Source organism: Nylanderia fulva, unplaced genomic scaffold, assembly GCF_048542155.1.
Source record: "Nylanderia fulva isolate GAGA-0341 unplaced genomic scaffold, ASM4854215v1 Scaffold55, whole genome shotgun sequence".
Classification (NCBI taxonomy): domain Eukaryota; kingdom Metazoa; phylum Arthropoda; class Insecta; order Hymenoptera; family Formicidae; genus Nylanderia; species Nylanderia fulva.
The window spans coordinates 125670-137142 of record NW_028190643.1 but is presented as its reverse complement, the minus strand read 5'-3'; the positions used below and the strand labels follow the sequence as shown (position 1 = coordinate 137142).

Genomic DNA, 11473 nt, shown 5'->3' with positions numbered 1-11473 from the left:
ATCGATTCCTTGGCTCCTTCGGTGAGTCCCATGTACTCTGCCTCGGTGGAGGATAAGGCTACGGTCCTCTGTTTCCGTGAATCCCAGGATATTGGACAGCCACCTAGCAAAAATATGAATCCGGAGTAAGATCGCCGATCGTCGCTGCAATTTCCCCAGTCGGAGTCGACGAATCCCTTCAGCGTTCCGGTTCCGGTTGTGTAGCTCAGGCCAAGGTCTAGAGTTCCCTTCAGATACCTGAGTACCCTTTTTGCTGCGATCCAATGGGTATGGTTGTAAGAGTTATTGAATTGTCCCAGACAACTCGCCGCGAAGCTTATGTCTGGTCGAGTTGTTATTGCTAAATACGTAAGACATCCCACCAGTTCTCTGTAGGGAACGTCCTCGTCAAGCTCGGACGGTTCAGGCTCCTTGGTTAATTTCTTGTTGATGTCCATGGGAGTGCTGACTGGTTTGGCGTCAGTCATGTTAAAACGTCTCAGGAGATCCATTATGTATCCGCGCTGATTCAGTGTCAGCCGGTTTTCTTCCTGAGTAAACTTCACTCCCAGGCAGTGTTTCACAGATCCGAGATCTTTAATGTCGAAGCGACTGGAGAGTACTTGTCCTAATTCTGCAATCGACTTCGGATCCTTTGAAGCGACGAGGAGATCGTCGACGTAGACAGCGATCAGGATGGTATCTTCCCCTTGCCCTTTGTAATATAGGCACGGGTCGCCGTTGGATGCCGTAGCTCCGAAACTGAGTAAGACTTCGCGGAGCTTTTCGTGCCATCGTCTTCCGGCCTGACGTAGCCCATAAATAGACTTTTTGAGAAGACACACTTTGTCGCCTTGGATCAGCTTGTTCAGCATGTTCTCCGCCTTCATTTTAATTGCGTGATCTCCTTCGGTCTTGATTATAGCGTTTAAGATGTTTTTTAGTTGATTCGGAGGTTCCATCAAAATCTTCTCCTCTAGTTCTCCGTTGAGATAGGCGGTGGTTACGTCAAATTGTTTTATGGTCATCTTGTAATTTGCGGCCAAAGCTGAAATCAAACGGATAGAACTTAGACGGGCAACGGGTGCAAAGGTATCCGTAAAATGGATTCCCGGTCTCTGCGCAAATCCTTGCGCTACAAGCCGAGCCTTTCTCCGCTCCAAGTGACCGTCGGGTCCGAATTTGTTACGCAAGACCATTCTGCTTCCTATAATTTGAGCGCCCTCCGGACGATTGACCAGCTCCCAAGTGTCGTTTTTGATGATCGATTGAATCTCTTGTGACATGGCCTCGAACCACTGTTCTGAGTCGGCACCCGCTAGCGCGTGCCGTATTGGTACTTCGGAGACCAGTGCGCTTTCCATCAAATCCAGATCAGCGTGCTGCACCACCTCGTTGTATGCTTTTCTTGGCCGACCGCGCTGTCCGGTTCTGACGATCCTCGGTCTTCCCGGTCCTCGTCTCATGGCTGGCAGTTCTGCGTTGGGAATATTCTCGTCTATGTCAGGCGGATCTTCGTCATCCTCCGCTGGTTCTCCATTCTCGTTGATATTATCAATATGAGGGTCCAGCGTCACTTCGACGTAATCCTGTCCGAGTTCGTTCTTGTCGGCGGGTTGATTCAAGTCGCAATCTTCCGGTAGGAATTCTTGAAATTTGCCGGCTTCTGAACGAGACGTGTTGCAGAACTTGACGTCTCTAGATATTACAACCGTTTTCTCCTGTGGCAGCCAGACTCTGTAGCCCTTGGATTCTTCAGAGAAGCCTACTAGGATGCCCTCTTTGCCGCGAGGTTCCAGCTTCGATTTGTCGGGTCTAGTGTCAAGGCAAAATACGCGGTTACCGAAATCGCGAAGATGGCCGACGTCGGGAATTTTTCCGGTCCAAATTTCGTGAGGGGTTTTGCCGTTGAGACTCTTCGTCGGACAACGGTTTCTAATATAATTCGCCGCGTTTACCGCCTCGGCCCAAAAACGGGGTGGTAGAGCCGCCTGAATAAGGAGACATCGCGCTGTGTCGAGTAAGGTACGATTCTTACGTTCCGCGACGCCGTTTTGCTGCGGATTGTAAGCCACGGAGAAACGTCTCGCGATCCCGCGTGATTTCAGAAAATCTTCGAGTTTATTGCTCCGATATTCCCCGCCGTTATCGGTTTGTAGGCATTTAATTTTTCGGTTCCTTTGATTTTCGACGAGAGCGATGTATTCCATTGTTGCCTTGAACACTTCGTCTTTTGTCTTAAGAAAACGTACTTCGCACCAGCGCGAATGGTCGTCAATAAACTCGACATAATATTTCGCTCCGCCGATGGATGCGACGCACATGGGGCCGCACACGTCCGAATGAATTAAGTCGAGTAGTTCTGATTCGCGCGTTGATTTCTTAGGAAAGGGGCTTCGACACATTTTGGATTTTGCGCACACATCGCATTCGACGTCGTCTCCTAGGTCCTTTCGGGTTATGCCGTGTACGGTTCCGTTACGCTCGGCTTCACGAAGATCTGATGCGTTGAGGTGTCCGAGACGTCGGTGCCACGAGATGTTCGATTTAGATGTAGCCGCTAGAGATACCTCCTCTTCGGGTTTAGCACGCGCGGGTCTCGACCCCTCGCGCACGAAGTACAGTCCGTCGATTTTGTCCGCGACGATTTTTAGTTTTCCGTCGCGATCTAGAACGGTGGCGCTGCTCTTGTCGAACACGACCTTGAAACCTCGTTCTGTAATCTTTCCCACAGACAAAAGATTTGTGCGCAAATCGGGGACGTACAAGACGTTTTTCAACGATACGTCCGCGGTGGTACCGAACACGTCCGCCTTTAAACTCGCGATGCCCTCGGCGACTATTTGAGTGGACTCGTTATTTGCGAGGTTAAGTTTTCCGCGTTTCGAAGGATCGATGCTCGAAAAAGACGCGGAATCGTTACACAGATGCGAAGTAGCACCGCTGTCCAAACACCACTTTTGCTCGCGTCCCGCGGATCTAACGAGTAATGCCTGGCTCACGCATAATGATACCTGATCGCTCGTTTTGGTAGGTTCGTTGCTTGCGACGCTCTTGTTGCGGCACTCCAGGGATTTATGTCCGAACATCTTGCACTTATTGCATCGTAACCTCTTTTTCCTCTTAGATTGTGCTTTGTCGTTTCCGGAGCTGTCGGATTTCGCACTTTGTTGATTCTTCGAAAACGGATTCTTTTTGTTAATGTACATTGCACTAGACGCGGAACGTTCGTTACGATGAGCATCGTGCTCCTCGACGATTTTTATGCGGAGGGACTCGGGGTCGGGTAACTCGTCGCGCGACTCGATCGCGACACGGAAGTTTTCGTAACTCGATGGTAAACTATACAGCAGCGCGATCGCGAGCACATCCGGGTTTACGTTTACCTCCATGTCTCCTAACTTATCGACCGCGTCGAAGAATTTCGCGATGTGTTCGCGCACGTCGTCGCCCTCTTCCATTCGATGTAACATGAGTTGTTTTAGGAGAGTCGCCTTCCTCGCCGGTCCCTTAGATAGATATATGGATTGTAGCTTACACCAGACCTCTCGCGATGTACTGCATCCTTTGATCGGTTTTAGTTCCGATGCACTGATTGACAAGACGATGTCGGACCTGGCTTTGCTGTCGCCTTTGTTCCAGGCTGCAATGGCGGTGGTTCTTTCGGCGTTATTTTCGATGGGCTCGGGTTTGACGCAGGTCCCGTTCACGTAATCCCATTCGTCGTTTCTGATGAGTAGCGCCTCCATATGAATCCTCCACGTGTCGTAATTTTCGCGATTAAGAGGTTCAAATCGCGAAACGTGGGTAGAGCTCATCATTTCTGCCGGATTGTAACGTTGCTTGGACGAAGACACAAAAAAAGAAAAAATGTCCACTTCGATCACACTAATCGCAGTGGAAGCGTGCTGGGCCCATAACCTGTTGAGAGGGACAGTAGGACAGGTACTCAACTTAATCGAGAGAACGAATGCGTTTCAGTCTCAAGTAAGATTATTTAATTGTTACTCTGGCTCAAAGATACAAGAAAGAATAGAAAAGAATTACGAGACAGTCACACGCGAGTCGCGGGGTACAGACAGTAACAACGTTAGTGAAACAAAAAAGAAGAGGGGAACGTCCCGTTCCCAAAAGATAGCGACACCTAACGGCGTAATGACAGCAAGATGTCATTACCGAACGCACTCGAGATCGTAATCCAATCAGAGAAGGACGATCTCTAACACGAATAATGTATATATACATTTTTTCATAAAAATGAAATTTTAATTTGTTCTAATAAATATATTTATTGTTATGTGATACTATAAATGTATGAAGAGAAATATATATAATCGATACATTATCATTAATAATATAATATTTTGTATAATCGCAGTAATGTATCTTGTGCTATAGCAAGCAATTGCATACATTTATACCATTTGCAATAATAGTATCAGTTTTAACGTTATAATGACTTTTTATAAGTTATCTTTAATAATTGAATGCACAGTAAAGAAAATTAATTAATCCTCATTACTACATGGAGTCTCTTGGTTTAATAGTTATAATACATATAGTTTATATACATATAGTTTATTGAATATTTCAGATGCAAAATTTCAATTTAGCAGTCGAAATGTACTCATTGAAGTTAAAAAGAATGATTATTCAACTCATTATTATTAATATATACAATAATAGCAGCAATTTGACTTTATTTATAATAATGCCGAATAACAGTGTTATATATCTTCAATTATATACTTAATGTTTTTCTAATGTAACAAAAAGTTTAAAAATGTATCGAAATTTTAAGTATGGATCTTTTTAATTATATTTACTACCTAACGCTATAGTTCACAGGCGTTATTAACCACACATATTTGTCCGATCAACGAGAATAAAATAACAAAGAAAAACAATATCTATAAAAATTGAAGATTTATCATATTAGTTATTTATTTTTTTGAGTTGCATATAGGTAAACATTTTTGTAATATATTATGCAAATCAGAAAATTAAAATGTTAACATTGCAGAAAAAAGATAGACTAATAATGAAGAGACAGAGCGAAAAAACGATGAGGTCAATTGCATTTTGAATGCAATAAATACATATGTATTTTTATTAAAAATACAAATTATTTTTCAAAATACTGCTTAAATATATCAATTTTTAAATTATTGTTAAGATGATAAAGCAAACATAAAAATTTTTTTAAATTATCATAGAAATAAAAACAATAAAAATGAGTGTTCAATACTTTTCTTTATTTAGAATCCATGCTAGTATGTACCTACCTAATTTTATTAATTTTGTTTGAAGTAGTCAAATATTTTAACAAAATTTAACATTTTTAATTCTGAGACTTGTAATTTGCACATACAAATTTTAATAATTTATTTTACACTTTGTAAATTTTCATTATTTTTCTTGGATACATTTTTTACAGAACAATATCACTTTTCATAGATTCTCGAAAGATATAATATTTAAAAAGAATGAATTTTGTAATGATTGTTGATATGCAGCAGAGAGAAAAAAGAAATAGAGAAAAAGAATAAAGTGCGAGGGCAGGACGGGAAAGGATGAAAGAAAAAAAGAGCATCTTATATATAATAAATAAATAATAGATTTTCAGTAAAAAATGCGCATCACTCCTAAAAAAAATTATTTAAATATACCATTTTTCAGTATGTGTCCTGTGCATTTTTTTATTATGTATACTACAGATTGTGTATTGCATGGCAGTAAATAATCTTTTTTTAATCTATACGCCAAAGATTAAAGCATAATACTGTGCAACTCCAATTACTATAAATGGTGTTTTACAACAAAGATATTTCTAAAAATATAAAGCAAGAAAATCTCAATTTTCACACAAAGCGGATATATTCAAAAAAATATATCTTTTTTGCGAGAAAAGATTTTATTGCAGTGAAATGAAAAGGTCCGGATTTGAACTTTGTGGAAAAACTATGACCATTTTCGGTGTTGTTTGCTTCCAGCTGTGCACAACATAAGACGGATCCATATTATGCACAGCTAGACATACAATAGGATTCTTCAACTTCTCCCCTTCCAGAGACCCAAAAGCCCGTCCCTTGACCAATAGAAAAATGTCACGTATTCGGAAAATGCGCAGGATCTCATAGTTCACAGACCTAGGACAGATGTAGAACAGTGTCATACTAATATAGTAACATATTGCGACGGAAATAAGTATATGGTGTAGAAATATATCACATTAAGAAGGACAATAAATCAACTTCCTTCATTTGTGATAACAACTTTGACTAGGCCAATCGATTCACTTCGAGAAAATATTGCGAGGTGAATAAAAAATCTTCAAATACAACCGAATATTCTCTTCAGTGGTGTACAAGGAGACATCGCATATCGACGATGGCGGCACCAGAAGAGCACTGGATAATGAAATATTTTACGATGGAGACCGTACGTGCAAGATGCGGTGCTTGTGGTATAAAACTTCGTGTTTTCGGAACCTTAAACCATTTCGTGGACCATATAAAGAAGGAACACGAACAACAGTACATCAATTGCTTCAATCAAGGATTCGACGACCTGGAAATGGTGTTTCGTTCTTTCTTTTACATAACAGAAAATACTAATGCAAAGTGTTTCTTGTGTAATACCGTATATCGTGTGTCGGAAACCGCTCTGAATCAATTAAGAGCTCATTTAACATCTGCACACTGGGAACAATAAAATATGTTATATAAACATTATAAATCAATAGAATGGACCGCGATATGCAAATTGCAAATATATGTTATAAGCAAATAAAAAGAGAAAGTTATTGTGAATTTTAACGGTAAGTTCGTGTGTTTTTTATGACTGATGAAATTTGTATCTCTCCTCAATCATTTGCATGAATTTTTATGTATAAGCATTTATTCAATATTCAAGTTAGCACTTTTATTATAAATATTATAAATAAAACATACTATTATAAATATTATAAAAATTTGAGTTCTCGATGATATATGGATCATAAGAGCTTCCTAATTAAACAATGCATCTAATTAAAGAAGAACTTTATAATATTAAAAATTTTATTTCAAATTTTTTAATGATTTAATCATTTTGTGTATGTAAATGTAGATAAACAAGTCATCAAGTTAAAGATTCGGCAACGTGGACCCGAGTTTCAAAAGAAATATCGAGGCTAATGCTTTATCAGGTCATTATTTCGTTTCGAAAGGAACAAGAACTGAAAAAAGTTAAGATATACAGACAAGACAAGAAGGTAAAAACATATTTCACATTCCTAACAAAATTTTCGCTTTACAATTAGTTTTAGACTATGTAGCGTAAAATAATATTATTTATAACTATATCAAATTATCTGTAAACTAATATTTTTAAGTATTTTCTAATTAAGCTTCGTCATACATTAAAATTTTAATGATATATTTTACCTAAATATCGATTATTTTTTCATGTATTTTATATAATATGCATTACATATATAATAGCTTATATTCAAGATTGGGAAAGTTACTTTGTAAAAGTAACTAGTTACAGTTATTTCATTGAAAAAGTAACAGTTACAAGTTACCGATTTTAAAAAAATAACTCGTTACAGTTACAGTTTCTCAAAAAGTAACGAGTCGTTACTTTTCAATTGCCATACTTTTAAAAATAATTATACATTATTTTAAATATAAGGAGCATACCTTTTATGCACAATCACAGCTAATCAAGTATTTAAAAAAATTCATGAATGTAATAATTGATCGATTTGCTTGCGACTTTGCGATTATCATCAATGTATGAATGACCTTTATATATAACAGTAACAATAGTTACCCAGCAAACACCGATATATAATTGTTACATAATAAAACGGAATATAACAAGTAATATAACGTGTACGTTATATGTAACATCCATGTTAGTTGTAATTTCCCACTCATAGATGTAACATTTTAATATAACATATATTACATTGTAGTTATATTGTAATTATATACCAAATAGCACATTGATGTATTGATAAGTCAGTGCTATCTTGGGATATAATGACAATATAACTACAATGTAATATATGTAATATTAAAAATGTTACATCTATGAGCGGGAAATTACAATTAACATATACGTTACATGTAACATGCTTTCGTGTACATAAAATAATATAACATATAATTAAGATCGACCAATCACAGTCAAGTATTTAAAAAATTTTTAAATGTAATAATTGGTCGATTTGCTTGCGACTTTGCGATTACTATTTAGTAAGTTACTACCTAGCAAACACAGTATATAAATGTTATATACTTAAGCATGTTACATGTAACGTATATGTTAGTTGTAATTTCCCACTCATAGATGTAACATTTTTAATATTACATATCTTACATTGTAGTTATATTGTCATTATTTCTTAAGATAGCACTGACTTATCAATACATCAATGTGCTATTTGGTATATAATTACAATATAATTACAATGTAATATATGTTATATTAAAATGTTACATCTATGAATGAGAAATTATAACTAACATGAATTTTACATGTAACGTACACGTTATATTACCTGTTATATTCCGTTTTATTGTAGCAATGTAACAATTATATATCGGTGTTTGCTGGGTAGTTACTAGTTACTAAAAAAATGTAACTAAGTTATAGTTACAGTTACAGATGAAGAAAAGTAACGAAGTTAAGTTATAGTTACCAAAAAAAAATAACTGTAACTGTAACTTCGTTACAAGTAACTCGTTACTTTCCAACCCTGCTTATATTACAATATATGTATACACATATAATAATATATCTTATATATAACATATATTAACATTACTTATATATAACATATATTAACATTACTTATATATAATCTACAAATAAATAATCGCCAGAAATAATTTTAACAAAATATATTAATATTAATGTGTGTATCTAAGTTTTGCAATTAAATAACAGTGTGTTAATTGGCTACTAATCAAATTGTTGTTCAAAATATGTATATTTAACAATTCTTTTACACTTAGAGACACATATATACGCACTTAGGTAAGCAGAATTACAAAGGTAAACGTATACAACACCATACAAAAATTCTATAGGCATTTCAGGATTCTCTGGCATTTTCAGTCCTAAGAATAACGAACAGACAGGTATCGCGCAGCAAATTTATCTAGCACATATATTACGTTTAAATTTCTTTACAATGTCACTCTGCATCCTTTTCCTTAGTGAAATTATTAATCATTTTTTTAAATTAATAAATCTAATAATTTACAAAATTATTTCAGTTACGTTAAAAGTCGAATAAAAAATTAATAACCCAGTTAAAATAGTGAGACAGTCAATTTTCACATGTTAGTTTAGCAATATTCATCACAGATCGATATATCTTCACAAATCATATCAAAGGAAGAAGAAATAAATTAAAGATGAATTGTCTGGATAAATGGATTATTTTAACCTTTTATATATATTTTCGTGTATGTACAGATAAATAAAAACATTACAGTTTTTTTAAAATTAATTTGTTATTATATTATATATGAGGCAGGAAATAATATTTATGTTATAAAAATTCGAGTTAGTCTATAGCAAATATATCAGATTCAGATAAAAAATTCAAATTTGTCGTACATTTATTCAAATATAATTAAATGTTCAAAAATGTATGCATTTATTGGAAATAACTTTAAATAAATAACAATCTATACTTCATTCCTCTCGACCAATAGAGCCGAACGCGATGTTATTGCGACAATTAAGAAAGAAAGAAAATTTTGAAACTAAGGAATTTGAATCCTATGGTTGGGATCTCAGAAATTCCCCTTATTCCTTTCCCGATTCAGCCGACTTTCGGACCAAATTTTTCTCGCCTATTTCTTTACAAAGGATGTTAAGAGAAGGAACAAAGGGAATTTCTGAGATCCCAACCATAGGATTCAAATTCCTTAGTTTCCAAATTTTCTTTCTTTCTTAATCGTCGCAATAACATCGCGTTCGGCTCTATTGGTCGAGAGGAATGAAGTATAGATTGTGTTTTAAAAAATTAAAAGAGCTGACTTAAAAATATTCTTATTATTTAAATAAATAAATGTATAAAATTTATCGGAAATAAAACACATATTTCGTCACATTTAGCGTCGAAACTTTTTTAAATATGCATAAATATACATGAGAAAAGATACATGCCAAATCTGTGCCATTTATATTTGTGTAATTTAATTTTACAAGCCGGTCATAGAACATTTGATTAATACTAATCACAGATCGATATATCTTTAGTAATTATCACATGAAAAAATTTCTGTTAAATTTTTTGAATATTATTAATTTATCATCTTTGAATCTTTTATATTGTATCCAGCATAAATTAAGTCATCTAGTGTACAATTAAAAATCGAAAATTGAAATGTTTAATATTGTAAATAAAAAATAGGCTAATAAAAGTCAGAATAGAGAGACAAAAGTGAGAGAACGCACATTGCGAGAGAAAATAGCACATTGATGTATATTGATAAGTCAGTGCTATCTTATTGGGATATAATGACAATATAACTACGATGTAATATATGTAATATTAAAAATGTTACATCTATGAGTGGGAAATTACAACTAACATATACGTTACATGTAACATGTTTAAGTACATAACATTTATATACTGTGTTTGCTGGGAAAGTTTTAGTTTGCAATTGAAAGACAATCCCGATTGCAGAAAATTTAAATAGGATCAAATTCAAAACTTCTTTAATTTGCCTTTTTTCAAGTTCTCTCGAATTTGAAATCGATATATTTATTCTATAAATATAGATTAAATTTTAATTTTTAATACTACCGCGGGGCATTCGAGCAACGATTCTAACAAGTGTCGAAAAATTCATAAATAATCAAATATTTTAATAAGAAGCAAATTAAAAAGATATCTACACGCGAAAATTTTTACCAATCTACGCGAGACTTATTGCTGCGGTAATGACCGCGCTGAGAATCTGAACTAATCATTACAATTTAAACTCCAGCTTACACAGATGCAACATCGTCCAGTCGCCAGCTTGCGACTGTGGAGCTCCCGTCCAGGACATTGATCACATCCTCTGGTCGTGCACCCTCTACGAGCGGCACCGTCCCGAATTACTGAGAGCTATCCGTTCTAGTACAAAATCTATTCCGCTATATAAGACTCACATTCTCCTGGGACCCCTTGGAAGTGATCCTTCCGATCTTGGCCTTCCTAAACAAAAACCAGCTAAAAATCAAAGGCTACAACTCGAAAAAAAAGGAATATCTCACAACCTGTGTGGCAGTTCTATCTGGCAGCATGATCTAAATCTTTGCCATACAAAGGAAGAAGAAGAATGTAATATATTAAAAATATAAAGTTGCCAATAAATTATAAATAATAAAATTAGATTTTCTCCATAAGGATATACTGTTTTTTATACAAACTTATTATTGTTTCAAAAATATATTATAATGGAGGATTAATTTATTTCACCTTTAATATTCTATC

At 35.4% G+C, this 11473-nt stretch overlaps 1 long non-coding RNA gene across 1 annotated transcript; it reads left to right on the top strand.

Moving 5' to 3' along the window:
- The first annotated feature begins 5954 nt into the window (after positions 1 to 5954).
- Positions 5955 to 11371, top strand: LOC114934671 (uncharacterized). Its single transcript, XR_003820331.2, has 3 exons — positions 5955 to 6799; positions 7090 to 7234; positions 10983 to 11371. It is a non-coding gene; the product is annotated as an uncharacterized LOC114934671 (long non-coding RNA).
- The last annotated feature ends 102 nt before the right edge of the window (positions 11372 to 11473 follow it).